Source organism: Aplidium turbinatum, chromosome 4, assembly GCF_918807975.1.
Source record: "Aplidium turbinatum chromosome 4, kaAplTurb1.1, whole genome shotgun sequence".
Classification (NCBI taxonomy): domain Eukaryota; kingdom Metazoa; phylum Chordata; class Ascidiacea; order Aplousobranchia; family Polyclinidae; genus Aplidium; species Aplidium turbinatum.
Window position 1 is genome coordinate 17024425 of NC_137475.1, and position 25277 is coordinate 17049701.

Sequence of the window (25277 nt, forward strand, 5' to 3'; positions counted from 1 at the left end):
AGTAGCCTACAGTACTTTTGAGTTTCTTATCACAGAAATTGCACTTTTGAAATTGCTTATATATTCATGTACTTTCAACACATCAATATCTCGAGATTGCATTTGGTTGAAAATCACTTCAACATGAGGCATTATTTGATGAAACAGCTGCAACCAACAGAGCAATTATTTTTCGTTGGTAAGTTAATGCAAAATACCTGTTGCTTCTGAAATGGTATGATCAGTGGTTGATGTAGACTGTATTTCATCAAGGCAGAATTTTAAGGGTTCCAATTGTTCATGAACTTTATTAACTGTTCGTATATGAAAGTTGACATTGACAGCACCACGTTGCAGCCTCCCATGTCATAACCTATCCTTCTACCAGTCTACCACTTGCTGCACAAGTAGACTAGCACTTATTTATAAACCATCAACACACAGCCTGAAAATAACAATGCGATGTGGAATTAATGTAAATATGGCAGACCCTGCTCAGCAAAATGCTGATAAAAAATCTAGCCAATTAAGAAGTTGCGTTGTTCTTACAGTTACACCCCTAGATTTTTGACCTTAACTTATTATCACAAATAAACAATGAACCTAGCTTAAATTTAATTAGTAAGAACGATAATGATAACCTAGTCTAAGCTTTATCTTTTAGTGCAGAAAGCAAAGCACATTAGTCTAACAATGTAACAGCATCAGTCGCAGCCACCTAACATTATGCTTGAAAACGATGAAGTGTACTTGCAACAATAGCTAGCCTGACAGGCAACTGCAAAATTTGCAGTTCGGAATTGTGCAGTTTTAAAGCAACCTCAGCCAAATATGACGTCACCATTCCTGTTTGTTCTTTTTTTTATAAGATCGCAACTGCAGAGCTTGCAGTTCAGAGCTTCCAAATATAAAACTTGAAAAATCATAATAATTTTTAAAATTTAGAAATTATGAAACTTCTAGTCGGTAGGATCTATAGAGAAAATAAAAAAAACGTAACATTAATAAAAAAAATAAATTCGGAAATGTGCAGGGGGTGTTGCAGTTCTGCAGTTTCTATAGACGAGCCGCCACTGGTCATAAATATGATTTAAGATCTCAGTGGTTAGGTGTAAACCCCACTCGTCTAAAGCTTCGATTATTTCAAATATAAAAGGAAATATATTGTGGAATAAAATACAACATTCTCTAAATAAACAGAAGGCATCGTTGTCGATTTTATGTGAGCAAACAGTTCAATTCAATAGTTCAAACATTTTTCGCTAAATTTCATTTCAATTTGTTTTTCTTTGTCGGAGTGCAAAAGAAACCATATTGTGGAATAAAATACAAAATTCTCTAAATAAACAGAAGGCGTCGTTGGATTTACAGAAGGATTTTGTTGGATTGCAGAAGGATTATCGTTTAATTTTCAAAAAATTGCCGAATAGGAAACTATCTGATAAAGACTGTAGCCAAATAGGGAACTAGCCCAATCGGACTAGCCAAATCGGACTAGCCGAATCGGGCTGTAGCCGAAAAGGGAAATAGCCGAATCGGACTAGCCCAATCGGACTAGCCGAATAGTAACAGACCCCGAAATCCTAGCCAATGCCTTTAAATTATAGACAATGCCTGAAAGTAGCTACTCTACAATGCCTGACTTTGGATATTATATTACGGGATACGAAGCCTCATTCGTTTTTTTCCTTATCCGCACACTAGAAGGGTTAGTTTCAGGATACTTCCTTTTCGTGATTGGCAGTAAGCTAGCGTGGCTGCAAGTGAGAAATAACCAAAAGATTGCTGCTGTGGTACTTCAATTTGAACAAGATAACGGAAATAATGTGTTAACTATACAAATTTGATAAAGTGCTTTTGAGAAGTACGTTAGCCCAAGGCAGTTTGGTTGGTTTTGGACTTTGTTTAGCAGTTTGGACACAGTTTAGCAGTGGAGACTATTTTCAAACTTTTCTTTAGTCTTATAGTCTGCTCTATATTTTATTGAGTCAGTGACAGAGGTGGGCACCCGCTACTTTTAAAGTAGCGCGCTACCCGCTACCGCTACTTTGGCCAAAGTAGCGCGCGCTACCGCTACCCGCTACCAATTTACAAAAGTAGCGCGCTACCCGCTACCGCTACTCGGGCTAAAGTAGCGCGCGCTACCGCTACTTCTTCCGCTACTTTTGTCTAAAATGACACTAAGAAACACTCAAGTCTCTAGTGACGCAAAAATGACCTTGAAAACGAATGTTATCATTCGTTTACGCTGTCATTTTAACGTCGTTATAGAAAACTAGGGATAGTAGATCATAGGGATGCGAAACTTCATCCGCTTTTGGCTTATCCGCAACACTAGAAGGGTTACGTTTTTTTCTAGTTTACAAAATATTTTACTTTTTATGGGTTATATAAGAAGAGTTAAGTTGGTTTTAAAGTAATTGAAGGTTTTAAGTTGAAAGCAAGCCTGCAGTAAAGCGTAAAAAAATGTCAAATTGGCAATTGACCCTTCTAATGTTGAAGGAACAACGGAGTTGCGCGTCCCGTAATGTACCGTCCACATTCTAAGGGAAATTCTAAGGGAAATTTATTGTTACGCATCTTTCAAAAATACGAGCATTTCAAAATGAGAGTCACTAAGTCCTAGCCGCACTTTCGCTTAAGCACATCTTTTCCAACAGAGAAAAGTCTCTCCACCGCAGCACTGGAAGGAATGGGGGTGTTGTATTTAATGAACAGATGTTTTAACTCGGTATTCGAAAAGCTCAAGGACTTGCTCTTATCCGAAAAAAAGGCGTCCACAATTATTGCTGTTTCCTTCTGCACCGACGTTTCACGGGATGGCGCAAACACTCCAAAAAATACATTCTCGAGTCATGACTGGTGTTGGTGTCACTCTTCTCGGTATCAACCTGGCTTGATGTCTCCTGCAACAGTCGAATTGCATCTGTCTTGACTTTTTTTCGCAGTGCGTCAGCATCATCCGTGGAAACGTAGTGCAGAAATTGTAGCCACGACGTCTTGAAGGAGGGATGAAGACATGATGCCATAACGCATTTCATGTTGTTGAAGCACTTATTGAATCGTTTCTTCACCCCTTCAAGGATTTTCACTTTCAACTCCTCACAGGTCACAAGATCACTGATCTCGGTCAACTTCTTCGCGCAAATTGTAATGGTTGGAAGCAAGACTCCGTCATACGCCTTGGACTCGCCCTAGAGAATGTCTAAAGCCTGGCAGATAGGCTTCATCACACGGAGATATTCCCCGAAGAAATTGACGTCAGCTAGAAAAGACCGAAACTTTGCAACCAAGCTGATTATATAGCTGCTTGACCACGCCAGTATTGCAAAAAACTCAAGCATTTTTTTCAATTTAAATTAAAAAGTAGCGGTAGCGGGAGTGCGACTGAAAAAAAGTAGCGCCTCTCCCGCTACCGCTACTTTGGAATAAAAATAGCGCCGCTACTGCAGCCGCTACTCCAACTAAAAAGTAGCGGCGCTACCGCTACTTTTACCAAAAAAGTAGCGCCGCTAGTAGCGCCGCTACAAAAGTAGCGCGCTACTGCCCACCTCTGGTCAGTGACAGTAGTCAATTAGTTTATAATAATGATGACATTGAAGGTATGTTGTTATTTGCTAAACCTTAGATGTCATGTAATAAATATTATTCATTTGTTCAAATAAAGCAGAAATCCTGTTATTAGCAGAATGAAAACTAAGCGGATTACCCGTAACTTTTCAATTGTTTTATTTATGTAAAATCTGTCACCTGTCTCAAATAAAACAGCTTTTATACCAGAAAATGCTTCACACATAAAACCTAGGCAAGGTATTGATGTCATAGGTAATTCTGTAGTTTTAACGTACCGGTATTAATCATTCTTATACCTTTAGTAGTATTTATAAGTATATAATGCATTTGACCATTAATTCTTAAAATAGTTAACACTTGCTATGTACCCGGATGTACAACTGGATATAAATCAAGTAGCGAGGTTAAAATGTCTCTGTTCAAATTTCCCAATGATGTTGAACTGAGGAAAAATGGGTGCGAGCAATACCACAAAAAAATTCGAAGTTGAATGATTGTAACAGAGAATGCAAGAGTATTGCTTTGATATTCCAACTTCTGGCTTTGAACACATTTTGGAACACTCATGCAAGCCATGTTTTTCTGACACATGCTCTCAGTAAGTCAAAAAGTATGTTTACAGTATTTTGTGTTAATCGTAAACTAAAATTTTGACTTGTGCAGATAAAATTGATTTATCACATGTATATAGATATTTTGGTTAACCATTATTTAATCAACTATAAAAAGTTTGCGCTACCATTGGTTTCATGTACTGCAAGGTACAATCATCAGGCGCATACTGAAAAACACATAAGCAGAAAATTAAAAGCTATAAGTCAAAGGCAATTTCTTTTATCAAGCAAAATTTAGATATGTTTTGAAGATGTTGCTAAGAAAAAGCGGACAATCATTCATTGTGACGTCTGAATAACAAATTAAATATAATTATTGAAAAAGGAAAGGGAGTGAAAAAAAGCAATGGTTAAGAAAAATATGCGATATTATGGTAAATAAATTAAAGCGAATGCAAAAAGCAATAGGCATGTTCGATAGGAAGCAGCAATTGAGCGTAGGCTAATTATGAAGATGGAAAAAATGCAATAAACATGAAAAGTGCGTTACAAGCAATACTAACGATAATTTTTTAATTTAAATTTGTTGCGATGTCTACATTTTGATATAATTTCATCTCTCTTGTTGATACAAATTGATTGATCGTCAGTTGCAATTAAAACTTTTTCAGTAAGGCACAAATCACATCTTCTTGATCCGCAGCGGTATGGTTTCGAATGGGCAATAATTTTCTAGTTGATTTTGTATTCTTGATTATTACATTTCAATGACCAAATTAATTTAGAAAGTTCAGTTTCATTTTTGTACTTTATATTATTGAAAGACTTTGTGTGGTTGCGGAATCTAGTTTTAAACTGTCCTTCTGTTAATCCGTAGTATTTCTTTTGAACGTCAGGTTGATGGAGAACTGTAGCTTCGTAGACTATGCATTCTGCAAGACAATTACCATTCAATGGGCAATCGTCTTTTTTTCGGCAATTGCATGTTTTTGCTGCTGGTGTATCCGGGTTGTTTAGAATTTTGCAGTTGTGGCTTTGGATCAGGTCTGATATGTTCTTCATGCAAGAATATCTGAGTTTAATGGTATTACGGTTAAAAAGTTTGAAATATTTGTGATGAGATGTGAAGTGTTTATTAACAAGAGATAGAAATTGTTTTCCAACATTGGTTTTTACATTGGTACTAAAGGGGGGATTAAACCAGATGACGTTTCTTTTTCTTTGTTTTTTCACCGGAGAAATAGCTTCGTACTTCAATGAGAAGTCATATCCACTTTTCTTCAAGGCATTGTCGTAAATGGTCTTACACTTGTCAAACTCTTTTTTATCAGAAGACAGATATATTATCAGAAGACAAGATATATTAAGAAAAAATCTCATTAAAGTCTTCAAAATGAATGGTCTCAGCATCACAGTTGATACCAATCTTTCTTGCACAGATTTTCTGGACGTAACGTTTGATCTAAATCTCAACAAATATTGGCCATACAGGAAAGAAAATAACAATTCTCTGTACATTAATGTCAAATCTAACCATCCTCCTTTAATCACAAAACAACTTCCACAGATGATTAACAAGCGGATAAGCAGTCTGTCTTCTGATAATAAAGAGTTTGAATGCCTTGAAGAAAAGTGGATATGACTTCTCATTGAAGTACGAAGCTATTTCTCCGGTGAAAAAACAAAGAAAAAGAAACGTCATCTGGTTTAATCCCCCCTTTAGTACCAATGTAAAAACCAATGTTGGAAAACAATTTCTATCTCTTGTTAATAAACACTTCACATCTCATCACAAATATTTCAAACTTTTTAACCGTAATACCATTAAACTCAGATATTCTTGCATGAAGAACATATCAGACCTGATCCAAAGCCACAACTGCAAAATTCTAAACAACCCGGATACACCAGCAGCAAAAACATGCAATTGCCGAAAAAAAGACGATTGCCCATTGAATGGTAATTGTCTTGCAGAATGCATAGTCTACGAAGCTACAGTTCTCCATCAACCTGACGTTCAAAAGAAATACTACGGATTAACAGAAGGACAGTTTAAAACTAGATTCCGCAACCACACAAAGTCTTTCAATAATATAAAGTACAAAAATGAAACTGAACTTTCTAAATTAATTTGGTCATTGAAATGTAATAATCAAGAATACAAAATCAACTAGAAAATTATTGCCCATTCGAAACCATACCGCTGCGGATCAAGAAGATGTGATTTGTGCCTTACTGAAAAAGTTTTAATTGCAACTGACGATCAATCAATTTGTATCAACAAGAGAGATGAAATTATATCAAAATGTAGACATCGCAACAAATTTAAATTAAAAAATTATCGTTAGTATTGCTTGTAACGCACTTTTCATGTTTATTGCATTTTTTCCATCTTCATAATTAGCCTACGCTCAATTGCTGCTTCCTATCGAACATGCCTATTGCTTTTTGCATTCGATTTAATTTATTTACCATAATATCGCATATTTTTCTTAACCATTGCTTTTTTTCACTCCCTTTCCTTTTTCAATAATTATATTTAATTTGTTATTCAGACGTCACAATGAATAATTGTCCGCTTTTTCTTAGCAACATCTTCAAAACATTTCTAAATTTTGCTTGATAAAAGAAATTTGCCTTTGACGTATAGCTTTTAATTTTCTGCTTATGTGTTTTTCAGTATGCGCCTGATGATTGTACCTTGCAGTACATGAAACCAATGGTAGCGCAAACTTTTTATAGTTGATTAAATAATGGTTTACATTAGCTCTGTCTTTTAAACATTGAGCACTTTTATTTGCAACTGCTGCAATCAATTTCTGGATTATATATTTTGGTTAAATACACAAACCGTTTTATCGCATGAGATTCTTGAATACCATAACATAATTGGATAATCGCATGTATCATAAAAATTTGACAATTGGACTATGCAATTATCCGGTTTTGTCTGTATTTTATATTGTAATCTAATATGCTTGTTTGCAATATAAAGAAATATGCTTGCTTGTCAATTTTGCATGACTGTTATTTAGCCTACATTAACTTCGGTGTTCTTGAAAGTTGCAATGTATTAACTCTTAAACATGTGACACATTTTATGGCATTTTCCAAGAATCAACTAGTCGAGGATTGGAATTTTATGCTGAGGATCACCCATCTTTTCTTGAAACTGCTCGATTTATCAAAATAGTGGAGAATTTGTGGAAAGTGATGTCTGTGAAACATTCGTTTAAAGGTTAGAGCAACTTCACATAAATATTAACATTTTGCTGCAAAGGTACACATTGAAAAAGTATAGGTAGTGCGGGGCAAGACTAGTCACATTTTGGTATTATTGTGCATATCTTCACATAAAGTTAAAAATGTCTCAATTTTTAGTGTTAAACAGTTGTACTAAGGCTTCCTTAAACAAGATGGCAAAAAAAAGTGAGATTTATTTTTAAGTTATGTTATTACAACCAGTGGCGTACCGTGACCACTTTGACAGGGTGTTCAGTGACGGCAAAGCAACAGCGGGGGGTCTGGGGGACCTCCCCCAGAAAATTTTTAAAATTAACATTGAATTTGGTGCGTTCAAGAGAGCATTTTCAGCACAAATTCTGAACATGAACAGAACTGACAAAAATAATGTTGTCGGAATGGAGAAGAATACAAAATAGATATTTATTTGACAGCGCATTGAATGAAAGACTTAATAATATCAAACATTAAGTTGCATTTCTAAAGTCACATACTTCAGTTCACTTTTTATTTCCGACCATCAAAACGAACAATATTACTTGCCATAACACAGCAGGAGTCTGAAAAAACGCGAAAGTTAAAGCGTGCTCGAGATGGAAATGATTTACTTCATGCGATGATTAGGCACGGTCGCAACACCTTGAGAAATGTACAAGCGAATTAAAAACAAACAGATGAAAGTTAAAACAATAGCAAAGCAACTCGATAATAAACAAGAAAAGAAAGTCGATTGCTATGTTGGTCGGCTGTACTTTTATCCGCCGTATTACTTAGTAAAAACGAAAATGTTTAACACCTCGATCCTCGACTACAGAAGGAAAATTCATCTATAGCATAATTCGATTCTTCTTGTTTGTGCAATAAATTTTTGAATTACATCGTCGTAGAAAGCTTGCTTTTGCTTCAGTTCTAGCAAAAGTTGTTTCCAACGCTGATCACCTCAAACTCTAATCCAACAAGCTAAAACTTGCTATTGCCTGGGATTCCCCCAATGACGCGCCAAGGTGTGCAGATCAGCGAGTGCACAGCCTGGCTTACCTAAAACCATTGCTGTTTTCGCTGCCTTGTGACGTCATTTTTCTTAATTGTTTATTTTAAATAGCACTCGCCAAGCTGTCAGTGCACACCCAGCTTAAAGGTAATGACCGAAAAAAAATTAAAGGCAATGACCTCAAACGTTGGAATATTAAAATTAAAAGGGGACGAGTTTTGCAATTGAAAAGAAAGCAATCAGCATGCAGCAAGATGTTAGAATATCATGAAAGTAAAGAACATCGACAACTGATGGAAATTTTGTTTTTTTCTGGATTTCTTGGGGTGTGCAGTGCACACCTTGAACACCCTGAATATACGCCACTGATTACAACATCATTTTTACGACCGAGTCAAATGACTGGTTTTGCCCCTAAGTAAGGGTAAAACAGGTCAGTGTTTTTTTGATGAAGGAAAGAATAAATTTACACATAAAAAGTGCAGTTACACATACAAAGTGCACTACTGCAGCACATTTGTTCAGAACAGACATCAGCAAACATGCTGGATTCTATTTTATGACATTATTTGTTCAATTGCTGTGCCGAGTAACCACGGTTCTTCTTGACGACAAAACAAACTGAGCAAGGAAGATTATGACAAAATTTGCCATTTTGTTCATGACAATGAGGTCCACATGGTAGGCTACATTACAGTTGTCAAATGTTAGAACAATTGCTTTGTGACCAATTGATACAAACACAATCAAAAATACACTTCAAATGTTTTCTAGTAGCCTCTATAGTTCAATATTGTTACATTTATTTTAAATCTTTCATTTGGGATTTTTTGCGTTTTTGTCCAAACTTTGACGCACACTTTCTATAAAAAAACATTGAAAACCATTGATAAATTTTGCATGGTAGCCTTACCATATCTTAGTGAATAAGTGGACAAAATTAATTTAGTGCAAATTTTCACTGGGGTCATGGGCAACCGTGGCCCACGATATAACACGGCCGTATATCGTGCCGCAAAGAGAAAAAATTAGAGGGGTAACGCTTTGCGTCTGGCAACACTGTCAGTTCAATTTTCACCATTTAATTTCATTCTCTGAAGTTACTAAACTGTAGCCTAAATGTAAAGTGTTGCTGTTGCAGAACAGCTCCTATAAAACCAAAGCTTTTAAAATGGTATCTGTTGCAAGAGTAGGCACTAGGTAGCACCAGTAATCATACACCATTTTAACATCTTTGGTCTTGTTAAAAACTTTGATGTAGCAAGCAGTATCAATTTTGCTGACAAAACAGCAAATGTAATTCGGAGTGGCTATTTTTACCGACATATTGCCATGGTCACAATCAGGTTTTGCCAGAGTTAGGATTAAAGTTAGGATGGGTTAAGCTAAGGATCTTTGCCCAGGACTAAAAAAATTTCCAAAATACAAGTTTTGTTTTCAACAGCTTTGAACTTTTCTCAAATTAGGGCAGAATTCCTTATCTGGCAATGCTATTGATCCATATCTAATCTAGTTTGAATTGCTGATTGGAGCAGCTTGTTAATGCTTGAAGATAAACAATAACAATAATATAGCGATAACTTTTTGCACAGAAAATATTACTTAGCAATAATGACTAACAGGTTAAGGTTTTAGTGCAGTGATGACACCACAGGGTAGACGTATATTGTGCTGCAGTACTAAGTTATGCTCTATGTTATAATCTGCAATAATGGGTAGGCATTACATTATTAGTCATTAGATTATTCAGTTTTGTGATGTGATCTAGGCCGTAGTCAGGATCGAGAGCAGCAATTAAATAGCTTGCATTTTTTCCAAAAATCCTTTTATTAACATTTAGTAATTTGATGTCAAATTTTTTAAAAATATCCTTGTACAAAGCCCAGAAGCAACCAAACTAGAGGAAATTTTGGCTGATATTCCAAAAACCACTTGGTTATAACCAGTATACGGTATATTTGTCAAATGTCACAAGGTTGAACAGACATAATCATGCACATTAAAATTTTTCTGTGGAAGTCAAGTGCCTCATTTTCGTCAATATAGCCACAGCCTTCGTTTAGATAGTTTATGTGCTTATACTGTAATTGTACATATTAATTATAAAATATGTTTGTAGCTTTAGCAATATTTGGAATACCGTTAATCGGGGTGACTTTTGACATTGGTTATCAAAGTCACACTGAACGTCAAATTTGAACAATGGTGTCCAAAATTCTGTATAGTTGTGTTTTTATGATAGTAAATTTGTATTTTGTGTTGTCTTTGTAGATACTGATTAAGTTTGATACTATACTGTAACAATTATGCCACGAGTCTACAAACGGAAAGCTGGGTCGAGGGGGTATCAAACTGCATATACTCAAGTAGACCTAGAAAATGCTGTGCGGCAGGTGCAGAATGGACGATTGACCATTCATGCTGCATCGAAGCAATTCAAAATACCATATGGAATGGTTGGGAACAAGACACGTCCAACAGTGAAACATGCAGGATAACCAGGTGGACAATCAGTGTTATTGGCTGCTGAAGAGACAGCACTAGTAAAAGTCATCAACCACCTAACTGATTGGAAATTTCTATTATCGTCTTCTGACATTCGTTACCTTGTACAAGATGTTAATCGACAAAGTAAAACCATAAAAATCTTCCGGGAAAACCTGCCTGGTTAGGACTGGCTAAAAAAATTTAAGGAACGTCAACATCTTACACAACGACTTGCTGACAATGTGAAGCTAAGCCGTGCTGAAATTAGTTCAACTATCGTGAAAGAATATTTCAAAAACATTTATGAGGAACTGCATGGGGTAGAGCCCCAAAACGTGTACAATTATGATGAAACCAATGTAACAGACAATCCAGGGGCTAAACAGTGCATTGTGAGAAAAGGACTTCGAAGAGTGGAAAGACATCACACTCCAAGCAAGCCGTGAGCATAATGTTTTGTGGAAATGCAGTGGGAGAGTATCTCCCTCCGATGGTCGTGTATAAATCAAGGAATCTCTATGCTGGTTGGATGGAAGGTGGCCCACCTGGTGCATTATACAATCACTCAGTTGGTGGTTGGTTTGATTCCACTACGTTTGAGGAGTGGTTCAAGTTGTTTCTGGACCATGTAAAGGAGAAGCCTGGGAAGAAAGTGCTTATTGGGGATAATTTGGCATCACATTTCAGTACACAGGTGATAGCTGATTGTGAAGAAAATGATATCAAGTTTATCAGTTTAGTACCCAATGCAACCCATCTACTTCAACCACTGGATGTTGCCGTATTTGGGCCAGTAAAGAAGATGTGGAGAATGATACTGGAGGACTGGAGAAAGGAGAGCAGAGTGAGGGGCAGCATACCAAAGACTGTGTTTCCATCGCTTTTGAAATGACTGTGTAACAAGATGGAGGAGAAAAAGGAAAACCTTGCAGCTGGATTCAAGGCTTGCGGTCTAGTACCTCAGGATGAGCAGCAGGTGCTTAAGCGTCTCCCTGATGCAAACAACAATCCAACTGAGACAGTCCAAGAGGCCCTGGGAGAAGTTGTGGCAAACATGTTGAAGGAGCACCTGTCTCCACCAGCAACAACACGTCAAAAACGTGGCCCCAAAGTAGCAGCAGGGAAGGCATATACGTCTGAAGACATAGCTGCACAGAAAGAAATGTCGAAGATGCCATCTGGAACAGGATCTGGAAGTACCAGTAGTCAGAGAGGCAAGAAACGCAAGGTCATTGAAGTACCATCGAGTTCTGAAGAAGACGATGAAAGCGAAAGTGCCAATGACGGTAGCTGTGATACTTTGCCACATCGAATTTTCAAGTTTTGACTGACCAGATTAGCAATTGAACCAAGCATATCAGCGTATGATTACAATTTTATGTTGAATGCTTTTTAACGCATCATTATGTCCATGAATTGTTCAGAAATGTAAAATATTTTGTCTGTTAACCATTGTAAAGCTGTTAGTATATGCAACTTTGTGCAGAAAAGTTACCCTCTAATTTTTTCTCTTCGCGGCACGATATCCGGCCGTGTTATATCGTAGGCCACGGGGCAACCAAGATATTAAAAGGACCCCACTTATTGCTTTTTTTTCATTTCGACCCACGTTTCACATTAAATAAACTCCCAAACCCTTTAATATTTTGTACTGATATTTTCTCAGTTTATCGAAAATCTTATAAACAACATTTTTACCAAATTTCAGCCAAAACCAATCAAAAATGAGGTCTTGGCAAGGTTTTAAATTTTGGAACATCTTAGCCGAGAGCTGGAAACGGCCAACTTTGGATGTCAATGACCTTTGACCTTTTAGAGTGACAATGTAAACGATGTTGTTTTTTCAATATTTGGCAGAAGTACTATCACCTGTAAAAAATTTGGGTTGTTACCTAATTTGGTTTAGCAGTGATAGGGCCTCAAACATGGCCAAAAATCAAAAAAATCGTGCCCCCTTGGCATACCCCCCCCAAAACTAAATGCTTCGCTCACATTAGGATAAGCTGATTTTTGATTTAATAGGCAAATAATACCCTATGAACCAAATGCTAAATTCTTTGGTTAAAGAATTTAGCATTTTCGCCAATTGAGGCAAAAATTTGGCACAGCACTTCGTGACTGACTTGTGTTGCCCCAACCAAAATAGCCATGACTGAACAAAAATAAATACCCAATAAAACTAATTTCCAAGGAAGAACTACAAAATGAGTAGTTTTGAGACAAAGTACAATAATTGTAATTTTGTTTAAACTAGAAAGTCTTGGTTTAATTAACAATTTTCATAATGTAATGCTCTGTTTAGTCGAAACCACAAAAAAAAAGTTAGTCCAAAATATGAAGGTAAAATTTTACACCAACTTACGTTTCGCAGCCTAGACCGAGACAGCAAGCAAAAACTGCACAGCAGTTGCTGTTGTCGCATCACAAAAGAACCACCAAGTGCTCTAAAGCATTTTTTTGAGTGTATTATTTCCCCAAAAAAAGTTATGCTTGATTAAAATCAAACTGACCGGTTTTACCAGACGACTTGTTTTGCCCCGAACTACCCTATATTTTTATTCTTATTTGTTAAATTATTTATGGAGACTGAAGCTTTCTGGCATGTTACCTCCAAAATTTGTATGACTGAATACAAAGAAAAAATATACGTATTAGAACACATTATCTTCATAAAGTACTGTCATTACCCAAAGATTATGCTTATGCCGAAATTAGTTGAAGCTTCTTAGATAGATATTACATTTACTGAATGTTTCAGGTAATAAAATACGAGATAATGCTGTCTTTACTTCAACAAGAAGCTTTGCTAGCTGGAGCCAAATTGTCATCCTTAAATTTTTCAGCAAATACAGCAACAAAAGTTGCATTGTCAGTAACTTGGCTGGTTGATTTTTTTAGAATTGTGACATTAGATGACCTATCCACATCTGACATGAATGTGGCATACTATGTTGCTGGGTATATTGACAGAAGCATTTGTCGTCGTAGGAAATGTAATGATTGCAAGGAACTTCTTGTTGCCGGTCAAGATGACACTTTAGTGGAAAAAAGCAACGAGTATTGCAAGCTTCTTGCTTTAGCTGATCGTAGTCGTTTATCCAAGCCAACAGAACTATGTTTTATTGTAACCTCTCTTGCAGTGCACCATTATTATGCTGTGTTATCAGAGTGGGAAATTAAAAGGAGACTGTTCACTATTGGGAATCAACGTAATATTTTTGTTTCCGCTCTCACGAAGTCAGTGTCTCAATTTGATCACCTTCTTGGTGTCACGATTTATTTCTATCTCTTACCAGGAAAAAGACTTGGAAAGGTTCAATGACGTAGTTTAATGGGTTATAATCGAAAAGCAGTCAATTAAATGTCAAATAGTTCTACTAGTGAAATGATATATATGAAAACGCTTGAAGGACTCCAACGAATGGTTCACCACTTCCAGCAATTAATCAAAGTAACAGTAAACAGCAATAAATTCCAACGCTTGCGGCTTTTGATCGAGTTTAACGTGATCCACTCACAGCTTCTCATACGATTCTAATTTCAATCAGAAATTATATTAGCATCAACTTTGCTTTACTCGTATTCAATACTTCAACTCTCGATCAACAATAATCTTTGCGTCTATTAGCAACTGATACTACTACAACAATGATCTCTCATCACCAACTCATCATAATAATCAACTCATCATAATCGACTCCCATAATAATCGACTCAATCATAATAATCAACTCATCATAATAATAATCCATCAATTCACACCACTATTTATAGCAGGTTTAAAGAAGCTTCTAGATCGTCACGTAGGAGTAGAAGGTTGTAGAAAACACGTTACATAATAAAGATTTCGCAATCACAGATCTACTGATAAACATCCTTATGACGTCATGACAAACGTCACTCGGCAATTGTGAAAAACAACAGAACATTCCAGATTTGTTCTGAATGAATGTCCCGAATGCTCTGGAAACACATTACATAATAGAGACCTGTAATCAAAGGTTACTTCAGGTCAATAACCGATAATAACACATCGCTCAAAATTCCATAATGAAAACAGCACATTCTGTCAAGATACAAAGCAGCCCATCGCGAGACCTCGCACATTGATTGTGACTTACGCCCCCCCTTAGAATATTGTTGCAAACAATATTACAACACAATCAATACAAAACACACCACAAAACAATTAATTACTCAATAAAACAGTCTCATTAGTCCATCGTTGCATGATCTACCAACGACAGTGTTTCTCAAAACAATAATTATCACGTTTACTGTGAAAGTTTCCACTGTCCTCAATGTCTTCAGTGCACTGGCGAGCAAGATGACCCATCTTCTTACATCGGAAACACTTCCTCTCCGGACAGTCCTTGGCCAGATGACCTTCTCTGTGACAGTTGTAGCAAGCCTTTTCATCAAAAGGGCAGCTCCTGGCTATGTGTCCAATCTCCCCACATCGGTAGCAGTGGTTGTCACGGCAACTTCTGTTTTCCGAATGTCCGCCATCAGCAACACACTCCCAGGCGAAGTGTCCGCGTCTACCGCATCTATAGCAAACTCCAAATGGTCGTCGCCTGCCTCCTTTCCTCGGTTCTTCGCGCTTGTAGTATTCGTGATCGTGAGATCGTCGCTGATCATCTGCAGAACAATCTCGAGCAAAGTGACCATTCTTTCCACAAGAAGAACAAGTAACTTCAGAATTTCTCTCAATAATATTTCCGATTATAAGATCAACTAAAGGGTTTTGTAAACATAACGCTTTCACAGTCCCACTACAATACGGAGTTTCGATATATATCCTCGCTAACGGTCCTTGGAGTGAAGTGTTATTTATCGACATCACAATTCCAGTTTTTCCCGTTAGCTGACTTTCTTTAACCAAATCTCTCCTCACCATTATACCCGTAGAACCAGAATCACGTAAAACTTTTACCTTTTTGTTTCCGACTGTTCCATTCACTACTGGCAGGTAATCTTCAGGTATTATTTCTTCGTAAGCATCTTTTTTTGTCTTTCCCGTTTTCTTCTCCAACTGATCATCTTCATCCGATCTCTCATTTCCAAGCGTGGGTTCATAAATCATTAACGCACAACCGCATCGATAAACGTCCGTGTCTTTATTCTTCCCAGACTGATTGGATAGGGAAAACGACTTGTCCTTGCATTCCTTCGCTTCGTGTCCTTGCCTATTGCAACGATTGCACCACTTTCTCGATTCCTGATGATTTCTGTTAGTCTTCCTCCGGCAGTTAACAGACTTATGACCTAAGCCATTACAATTAAAACAACGTACTTCTCTTGGAACAGCACCTCCTTTAAAATTAGTTGTTTGCTCCTCGTCATCATCGAATGACAACATCTCTTCGGTGGACAACTTCTCATCATGGGCAACTAAATACTGTTCCGCCACACTGGCTATGTCTTCTAGAGTCTTTGGACTCCTCTCCATTAAATAAACAGACAGATCTTTTGAACATGAATCTGTGAATTGTTCCTTAACCTATAAGGTTTGCCAATCCGTCCAATGATTGTTCGGCCCCCGAAAGTTCAAACCATTTTAACAAAAGATTTCTCAGACGTTCAATAAATTGACCTGGGCTTTCGTGTCGTTCAGGCTTTGCCTCTCGGAATCTTTGACGGTATCCATGCTCGGTAAAATTGTATCGCTTTAACAGAGCTAACTTCAATCTGTCGTAGTTCATGGCTTCTTGTGAAAGTCTTAAATATACATCAAGAGCTTGTCCCGATAATAACATGCTTAGCTGGGTAGCCCACGTCGACTTCTCCAACTTGGCTATTGTAGCATATCTTTCAAATCTTAACAAATAACTATCCAACTCATCTTTTTCTTCAACAAATGATGGAAAATCTGGACGTCTAAATTGCGCCACAATAACATCTCGAGCATTATCGTTAGTAGATTTAGATCGCTCACCAATATCCAGTTTTTGTCTTTCTAAATCAAGTCTTAACTTTTCCAATTCATATTGCGCTCTTCTTTCTTCAGCTTCTGCTTCGTACTGCCGTTGTGCCCGTTTTTCTTCTGCTTCACGTTGTGCTCGCTTCTCTTCAGCTTCAAGTTCTGCTTTCCTTATTTCACGAACAGCTCTTCTTTCTTCTCTTTCGACAGCTTCTCACTGAGCTTTTTGAGCCATTATCTTGTGATACTCTTCCATCACAAACTGAGACTTCTCATTGCCAGTCAGCTCCATTCGTTCAGCCATGCTCCCTAAGTCTTTGATCATCTCATTTTTGACAGTATCCGCCATTTTGATAGCTTGTTGTTAATTATCTTTTTTCGGTTAATTCCCGGACGAGCCCCCAGAATGTCACGATTTATTTCTATCTCTTACCAGGAAAAAGACTTGGAAAGGTTCAATGATGTAGTTTGGGTTATAACTAGAGATGTAAATGCAAAAAAAACGAACCGTTTTTTTTAAAAAAAAACGTGTTTTTTTTCAAAAAAAACTTGAGCCAAAAAAAACACTCGTTTTTTTGTTTTTTTTGTTTTTTTTCATATTTTTCTGAAAAAGTTGCAATTTTTTTGCAATTTACAGCTTAGTTTCATTATAGTGCTCTTGAAAAACATTAAATTACTAAAAATAGTTTTATTGGTGTGCTGAAATTCCTAAGTGTTTGTGTTTGGCTGCATATGTTCTTGCATAGTCCTATGAGGACCTATGTTGTTTCGCTTTGTTCTTCATTCTCTGGCATGTTTGTGGCAGTAGACCTGACAAACATTGAATTAATGAAATTTGATACATGACATAATGTAGATGAGTTAATTTCTTTTTCCTTTTATGGAAGTTAGCCTATGATGTTAGTATACTGTGGTACTGGTTATTCTTGTACACACTCAATGGGTTGACGAAATTTTGACAAAACAAGGTGGCAGTATTCAGTACACACATTTACCTTGTTTGTGGACGTGGTAATTTACTAATGCAAGCTATTGCCAATAGCTTGTTTAAACATGTTTTGTAACTGATAGCTTGCCAACGATGTATATGCTTTATAAATGTTGAAACAGAAGTATTCTTTTCGTGTGTTGTAAGATCTTGGATTGGACACTTCGTCATTGATGCTTCTTGCAGATTATTTGGGACATATAATGCAAGAGACCTTATCACTGATATTTTTAGCTGTCAAAAGTTAGTGCATTTGTCAGAAAAGGTTTAGGTTAATGTTCCTTTCAAATGCCCACCACCCATGTTGACTATTGCTAGTAACTACCATTCTACCAACCTTGAATGAAGAAATTTTTCCTTTAAAGTGGAGTTTTTCAGCACTGCTCAGTGCTCAGTGTTCACATAGTGAATAAATGCTTTATAATGCTTTTCCTGACAAGAATAAAGTTTTACCCATATTCCCACAATGCAGGATAAAGATACAAAACAAACATCAAAGATGAAAACCTATTTTATTTGAGAACTAGGCCTACTGTTTTTTGAGATAAAAAGAAATTGACCTCTTGTCGTTACGCACCAATAAAACCATGATGCAAACTTTAATTTTTTTTATTGGGCAGAGGAAAGATTGACGAAAAGTTAGGCAAAAACAAAAAAAGTGCTAAAGTCTCAAAGTTCTGCAAACTAGTTCAAATTGGATGGATTAAGTGCAACCAATAACCATACTTCTTTTAAACATGTCTATGACAGCACAATGGTGTGATTAAGGGAAAACAAACATGACTATGACGTCACAAAGGATTATTGAATCTCTTCAGGGAAAATAAAAAAACATCAAAACGTTTCCATCTTTCACTACATTTAAATGGGGTCCACGTCTTTTAGGCGCTGACAGTTAGGCGCTGGTCTAATAGGCGCGCACACTGTGGCGTCTGGATATTTAGGTGCGGAGCACTGTGGCGCCCGTTCATTTAGGTGCTATTCCTAGTAAAGTCTGTAGATTGTATCAGCTTAGCAGGTAGGGGCGTAGGGCAATGCTTTTCACACAAAATATTATATTGAACAGGAAAATATATTGTTTTGTTAATGCGTGTGCGTTGTTGGTCATGGCTTCAGTGAGTGAAGCTGCTTAAACCGGCAATGATTTTCACACAAAATGTTATATTGAACAGAAAACTATGTTATGGCTTCCGTGAGTGAAGCTGCTTAAACCGGCAATGATTTTCACATAAAATGTTATATTGAACAGAAAAATATGTTGTTTTTTTAATGCGCGTGTTCTGCATTTATTTCTTGTTAGTCCAGGTTTGCGTCGGCGAAAGCTTTATCAATAAATTATTCAAGTTTCCGAACATGTATGAGTTCACTTTTAGTTAGGTCAAATAATAACTACACTAAACATCAGTAAAAAATGTACCGTAGCCTGTATTCAACCGGGCGGTAGGCTTAAGTGAAGAGTAACTTAGCTTTCCGTCAAAACCCCGACTAGGTTTAATAACGAGCGAAGTCCCACCATTATGTTTGAAAAAATTGCTGCTGATGGCTTCATGTATACGTTGCAGTGTTTGATTGCGCATTTTTCGTATTTATTAATTGTTTAATAAAAATCTTCATCCTTCCACCTCGTGTAGCCTACCTTCTCAAACAAAAGAGCTTGCTGTGGGTTCTTTGCTGTAGCCTAGGCTACTTGCAAAGTCAGGCACTGCACACCAAAATTTTAACCACCCGCTTCAATATAGGCTAAGGTATGATTTTTTTTACTGATGTTTAGTGTAGTTATTATTTGACTTAACTCTTTCGCAACCACCAAGGTCAAGACGTTTAATCTAAATAACCAGACATTTTTCACACAAATCTGTTGTATTTATGCCGTAAAAACATCTCATGTGATCGACGTAGACGCACAATCTTGACATCAAATGAAAGCATACATCTTCAGCTATCCGAAGATGCAAAGCTTTGCAATAAAATTTAAAACATTCAATGTACAACTAGCAACTTTCCATACGGTGTTTTTTCTAAGTTCTAAAAAAATTAAAAGTTGGCAGAAAAGTGTACTTCATTATAATCTTTACTACCCAAGCATGATAAAATAATTTGAAAATATATGTAGTTTAATCGAATGCCAAAACAATTCTGCACATAAGAAAAATTTTTCTTCGTTTCTGCGCGCAATGCTTTAGGAGGTACAGCAGAATGATTATGGAGAAAATTTGGAAAATTTTAAGCAAAAACTTTACGTAGTTTAGCCTACAGTCTTTTTGATCGAGAAACATTTTGTGTGAAAAGCATTGCCGGTTTAAGCAGCTTCACTCACGGAAGCCATGATATAATTTTCTGGCAAGCTGCCATGCTGATACAATCTACATACTTTACTAGGAATAGCACCTAAATGACCGGGCGCCACAGTGCTCCGCACCTAAATATCCAGACGCCACAGTGTGCGCGCCTATTAGACCAGCGCCTAACTGTCTGCGCCTAAAAGACTTGCTCCCTTTAAATGTGATTTGGGCTAAAAGTTGGGACTTTAGCACTACACTGCTTTTGCCAAACTTGTCATCAATCTTTCTTCTACCCAATTATTTTTTTTTTAATTTACGCACCATGGTTTTATTGGTGCGTAACGACAAGAGGTTAATTTCTTTTTAGCTCAAAAAGTAGTAGCCAAAACTTGTTTTAATATTCATAAACAGATAGCCCACCCCATAAAACATGGGGGTAGAGCTAAAACTTATGTAAATATGTTGAGAGGTTCTTGAGATATGGCCGTTTTTCTATTGCTCCTTATCTATAAAGCCACTTAGTGGCTAAGGTTATTTCACTTATAACTCGAGAACCGCTTGTGTGATTTTCATCACGTTTGCACCAAATGCACATCAACTGGAACAATCTCTTGACGTTGTACTGGTAATGGTGGGGTGTGCTGGTGAAAAGTGCCTTTGTGAAGTAGAGAAACAGGACCCTGACCACCTGGTCCTAACGTAACATGCCCATTAACCAAAATCCCAGGTGGCTTCGAAACTGTACACGAGTGTGGTACTGCATTTAACAACTGGCTGAACCAAATTACAGACAATACTTGAGATGTGCCAACCATAGGACACTGTGTTACTATTTGAGACGATGAGAAACCTTTATGGCTCGTGTGTTGAGACTTGAGAGACATATTGTCTCATTTGAAAGATGTTATACGAGTTATGAGACTATTTTTTTGTTGAAAGAGACGCTATTGCAATGAGTTTACCCTAATTGCTGCATATTGTGACATTTAATGAAAAAATAGGTAAAAAAAACAAATAAAACGAATAAAAAACAAAAAAAACGATAAAAAACAAAAAAAACGAGCTCGTTTTTTTAAAAACAAAAAAAACCGTTTTTTTACATCTCTAGTTTTGATACATTTATTACTTTATTAGAACGTTGTTGCCATTCTTTAGTGACAATACATTCATATACGTTCAAAATTGATGTGCTGTTCCATGTGACTGCGTATCTACTTAAATTGTGCAGTGACCCTTCTAGTGTTGGCGGATAAGCGGAGTTTCGCGTCCGTAATATAAAGTCCCTATGCCTGACAACCCCTGAAAATGCTCGACAACCCCTGAAAATGTTCGACAATGCCTGAAAATGCTCTATAATGACTAACAAACCTGTCAACCACTGATAATGATCGACAATGCCTGGAAATCCTAGACAATGCCTGGAAATTCCCAACAATGCCTGAAAGTAGCTGCTCCACAATGCCTGACAACCCCTGAAAATGTTCGACAATGCCTGAAAATGTTCTATAATGCCTAACAAACTCGTCAACCACTGATAATGATCGACAATGCCTGGAAATTCCCAACAATGTCTGAAAGTAGCTACGGTACCGTACTCTACAATGCCTGACAACCTCTGAAAATGCTCGACAACCCCTAGAAATGCTCGACATTCCCTAGAAATGCTCCACAATCCCCCAAAAAGCCGACATTGCCTGACAATAGGTATTTAGAGGTACCGATAGTTTGGTGATCTTGTTAAACTTACTTTTTATTTAAAAAAAAAAACTACTTACGTGCTGGGTAACCAATGTGGTTACTTTTATTATAGATGTAGTGTATAATGTCTGTTTATATTTGAATTAAGATTAAGGCTGTCTGACTACCTGATGAGAGTTCTATCTATCTAATTTATCTAGTTTGGCTATCTGACTCCATGAACTAATTTCCACACAATTGTTATTCGAATTATAATTTTAAGTTATCAGAAGGTGTTCATATAATATTGCAGGTCTCTAACACAAATTTAATTTAAACATTACAAAATAGTGAAATTACAGAACAGGGAAACATTATCACAAATTATTACATTTTATCTAAACAATCAATTTAACGTTTTCTCAGCCGAGCTGAGCTGGTCCGACTGAGCTGGTTTGATGTGAGCTCACGCCAAATGCGAACAAATCATTTTATTTTCTGTTCCCTTTTTTTCTATTTACTTCGAGAGCAGTTTACATGGAAAATTACAGAAACACTAGGAAATAAATTTAAGTTAAATTAGTTCACTATAGTAAAAGGCAGAAAAACTTACATGATGAAATAATGGATCGCTACACGGTGACATAGTTTGTCATCGCGTGTGGATTTAGTGGCAATCGGCATTCTTGTGTGTGTTTCTAGTTGCTCTAGGTCAGTGGAGCTTTTGTTTTTGGTTAATTGCTTCGTGTGAAGCATACCATATTGTTGTAGGTGCAAGTGTTGTAGGCGATATGGTTGTAAGAGTTAAAAAGGTATTTCATTGTAAGTTACAGTGTTTGACTTTTAGTCTCGTATTTTGCTTCAATTAAGCTGTTGATTTATTTGCTGTTGTGCAAATGACTCACTAGGCCTACTTCCTTAGATCAAGTGTAGGCAGTGGCGTACGCAGGGGGGCATTGGGCTTTGCCTCCCAGGGTCCGTTTGTGATTCTGCAAAATTCGGTTGTTACATCATTTTAATTGTTGCAATGTCTGCATTGCAATGTTATTTTATGCAGTGGTTTACAAGTGAAGTGGATGCTCTGGAAGCTATCAAAGAGTTTGGACGGAAAAATGGAAGGAAATTTGTGAACAAACATTTTAATGAACTTTGTAAGTAGACTTTTTGTTCTACTTCAGTTTTGTAAGAACAACTTTCCATGATACCTAGACACCGGCTATTTTCAGCAGATATTGTGATTTTCAGCAGATGTTTCTGCCCTTGAGTGTGTGCTCACTCTATTACTGGAATTACTTACGTTGTTAGGCTACCTACTCACTCTTTCAGTGAGCAATGGGAAAAGTCAAGAGGAGATACATTGTCTTGGTTAATTGTGTGTTGTTTACTGTCAGCTTAACTGAAGATGGCCTAGCAAATGGAAGTTGATTATTAAATGTATAGGCTAACACTAAACTGACTTGCATGAAAATGATTTATTTGTATTAGCTTTGGCAAAATGTCGAAATATTTTCTGGCATTCCACAAACACACCATATGTCATTATCAAAACAGCTGACTTTGTCTCATCAGCGAAAGTTGGGTCTGTAAGTAGCCAAATCTGTTGTTTTCCAGCAGTGCTGGTTCGGTTCTCTTGAGCGCTTGAGCAACACATTTCAGGACTGCTATCCATTCAGCGGCACCTAATGGACTAATTTTCCAGCAACAACAATCCAAAAATTTCACTCTGCCTATGTCGGTAACCGCCCCTGCATCAGAAGCCTCTACAAGAATGTAAAACTACTAAAAATAACCTATCAAAGGCTTTGTCAGTCTGAGGATAAACATTCAAAAACCAGCCGACCAAACCAAAATTGTTGCAAAGGCAGCACTTACTTCTATTTTCTGCCTTTTTTATGCAATAATTTTGGAATACAATGAACATAAAAGTTTATTTCCACTTGTAATTCTTTTATGTAGCAGTTAAATTTAGAAAATGTGTTCGAAGTGTTCCCATCTACCCCTATATTGTCATTATTGTAAAACATCAATCTAAAGTAGGCCAAATTGTACAGTATTAACTTTATTATTCCTGTCTGTATTTCAGGAATGCACTGGAAAAATTAGCAAGTAGGTACACAAAAATTCACCTATCAAAAGTGGTTAAGTTTCCTGACTTTCAAGTAAGTATCATTGTTTGCATTTGTCGGAGAACGTGAATTATTATATTGTTTTGTCGAAAAAACATTCATACAAGACAAAACGGTGAGGTTTGACTACGAATTGCTCTGCGTTTATGAAAATCAATGCAAGTTTCATACAGTTTGGTGAAATGTTGTGCTGCAGCTTTCTGTTTATTTGGCAGGTGTCAAGTGAGGTTCTTTCAGAAGATGCAAAATCAAAGATACAACCTGTTCTTCGTGCATTTTGTGCTGGCACCAATTCTTCTCAGATGACTAAGAAAATAGAGTATAGTGTCAAGTTCCCTGCAGTTGACAAGGTCTTACCATAGTAGTGTACTTACAATACATACCAGCTGATATGATGATATGAGAAAAGCAGATATGATGAAGTCTGCGTGCGCAGTGTCTTCCTTAGATGAAATGAGGAAGCAAACCTTTTAAAGTGCTTATCATTTGCATTGTCAACATTTTTCCGCTGTAAACCTTTTGGGCTTTTCAATTAAGCTATGTATAGCAGTGGAGATACTCTGTATAGAACAGGCTTGTTTGTTCTTTCTATCAACCCAGGCGACAATGAGCATATTGCAATCGTGAACCCCCCCTTTTTTAGGGCTAATATGCGTGTTTGTGACCGCAGGGGACCTGGAGCCAAACTTATACTTATATGAACACAGCATGAAATGTATCAGTGAAGGTGGATTGTGTAAATATCTATCTACTATATCATATCTACCGCCATTTCAATACAGTCCTGCTATTAAGTCTGCTTAAATCTCGTGAGTTAAATCATTGGGATTAGATAGCAATAAAAGTAGCTTAGTGGTCACAGCGGTAAACCATAATCTCTTCTTGGGAAAATTGTAACGTAAGATTCCCGAATCCGTTCGTCTGCATGTAATGACCGAAAAAGAAACACTCCTTTGAAACGTCTATTCAAAATTGTATTTCTGTAAAATTAGCCACCTGGCTGTCGAAAATGGGACGCAACGCCGTACACCACTAAAACTTGTCACTACAGAACAGATTACTTGGATAAAAGACGGAAAATTTGTCCAGCTAGTAAGCACCAAGCAAACAGTTAAATATGCGACTGACTTCCAACAAACAATTTTAAGAATAACCAGAATGATTTGCAATATCTCAAACTCACGTACGCAGTACTGTGACGCAATAATGAAAGACAATTATGAAGTCATTCAAACAGGTGTTCAAAGCGGCTGATGCAATATTTCATAAGGTCTTACGAACGATGGTGCAATATTTGGACATTTTCTAGCAATTTCCATGACGTAAAATGCCAGCTAGGTTAAGTAGACCATAACGGTTTTTATATGACGTTTGATTTGGTGAAAATTGTCGGGAACATAGCGGCCCCTAGTTATGACAGTCTGACATGGCATAACTGTTCCAGCCAATTGTTC

At 37.0% G+C, this 25277-nt stretch overlaps 1 long non-coding RNA gene and 1 pseudogene across 1 annotated transcript; both read left to right on the forward strand.

The window, feature by feature from the left end:
- Positions 1-3914: 3914 nt before the first annotated feature.
- On the forward strand, positions 3915-24622 carry LOC145768780 (uncharacterized). Its single transcript, XR_014288976.1, has 5 exons — positions 3915-4150; positions 7222-7344; positions 22755-22848; positions 23781-23856; positions 24039-24622. It is a non-coding gene; the product is annotated as an uncharacterized LOC145768780 (long non-coding RNA).
- LOC145768231 (uncharacterized) lies at positions 11279-12154 on the forward strand (annotated as a pseudogene).
- Positions 24623-25277: the final 655 nt, after the last annotated feature.